The following is a 1,950-nucleotide window of genomic DNA, read 5'->3' as shown; positions in this document are numbered from 1 at the left end:
CACTGGACCCCAGGGCTGGAGCAAACAAGACTCTCTGCACAGGGCGCTGTTTCCTCATCCCCGCGGTGCCCACGCCTTTGATGTCTGAGCACGTTGGTCAGCAAACGGCCAGGTCCTCCACTGAAGTGCCAGCCCTTCTGCCCTGAGTGGCCCTTGTCCCAGCCATGACCAGAGTGTGTGGCCTCAGGGGCACAAGAGGGTCCCCAGGGCATGTCCACACCTGCAGACCTGGTTGCCCCTGACACTGGCCCGAGCTGACCACAGCCCAGTAGGGTCAGTCCCTCACACACCCCCATCCCCGTCTGCTCCTCTTGGTCAGTCGTCCAGTCAGCAAAGAGCCTTGTCCACCTATATGGACTCCCATGCTGGCAGGAGGTCAACGGGACACGTGGACAAACACCAGCCGGGGCAGCTCAGAGGGCTGACTGAGTGAGTTCTCCAGGGGGCCTCCCTCCCCCTCTGACCAGCACCCTCGACCCTCAGTCACCACCGCAGGTAGACTTGGGGACACTGTCCTCTTATGGGGATGTCCATTCAGCTGTCCAGCAGCATCCATCCGACTCCTCTTTCCCTCCCTCCCACCCCTTACATTTCCTGCCCTCCCCCCACCTTTGCTCTCCCCTCCTCCTCTGGTCCCGAGCTCTCCCCTCTGCACCCTCCACAGCCCAGGGCCCCAGGTGGAGCTTGTAAAAGGGGGCCTGGGCTTCCTCCCCCCCCCCCCACTCCCCACACTGCCTGCAGACTAGACCGTCCCTCCTGGCCAATGCCCACCTTCCTCCAGGTGAGGTCTCCTCCTGCCCTTCACCCTCCTGCCTCCAGGGGGCAGAACCATGGCCCAACGTTGTCAAATCCTGGAGCCTGGGACTTCATCAGGCTCCCCAGCAGAGGGGAATTAGGTTGCAGAACAGCTGAGTGTGGAGCAGGGGGAGTTTCCTCATCACCCAGATGGGCGGTGCAATCACAGGGCTGTAAACGTGGATGAGGGGCAGGAGGGGGGTCAGCGATTCTGTGGGAAGGGCTCCCCCACCATTGCTGGCTTTGCCCTGGGGGCAATAGTCACGAGCCAAGGATGCAGGGCTCCCTGGAAAGACAGGACAGGGACCCTCCCCTGGAGCCCCCCGAAGGAACCGCCCTGCCCACACCTGCACCAGCCCAGGCAGACTACGTGGGACTGTGACCTACCAGACTTCTGTGGAAGCTGTTGCAGAAGCTGCAGGGCCTAACACAGGGTCTGTTTCCTGCAGCTGCTTCCCCTGCCTGACTCTGCCCTCCACCTCCTTCCTCCAGCCCAGCTCAGAGGCTGCCTCCTCCATGCAGCCCTCCCAGCTGTACTGAGGCCAGAAGCTCTTTCTCTCCCCGAGGCTCCTGTAACTCAGGTACAGGGGGATGGAGAGTGGGCTCTGTCTGGTCTGAGACCTGATTTACCCTGTGTGAGTCTGCTCGGGCTGCCACAACAAATACCACAGGCCTCCCCACATCCTGGATGCTGTAAGTTTGACCTCAAGGTGTCTGCATGCAGGCTAGCTTCTCCTGAGGCCTCTCACACTGGCGTGTAGATGACTGTCTTCTCTGAATGTCCTCACGTGGTCTCCCCTCTGTGCCTGTGGGTGTCCTAATCTCTTCCTGTAGGACATCAGTCCTATCGGATTAGAGTCTACCCTCGTGACCCCGGTTTACCTTGATCACCTCTTTAAAAACCCCATCTTTAATACAGTCACATCCTGGGGCCCTGTGGGTTAGGGATTTAGCACGTGAATTTGGGGGGATACAGCTGAGGCCCTACCATCCTGCATAGGAACCAACACGTGCCTCAGTCCCTCCTCCCCTCACGCCCCACGGGGGTGATGTGACAGTGAGGGCGAGGCTGCCGTGCAGTGTTTGTGTCCCAGCTGGGGAGGCCACCTCTGCTCTCTTTTATGGAGCAGCCGCAGTGCCAGCCCCTCCTGAGGT

This window comes from Camelus bactrianus, chromosome X (genome assembly GCF_048773025.1).
Source record: "Camelus bactrianus isolate YW-2024 breed Bactrian camel chromosome X, ASM4877302v1, whole genome shotgun sequence".
Taxonomy (NCBI): Eukaryota; Metazoa; Chordata; class Mammalia; order Artiodactyla; family Camelidae; genus Camelus; species Camelus bactrianus.
This window is presented reverse-complemented; position numbering follows the sequence as displayed.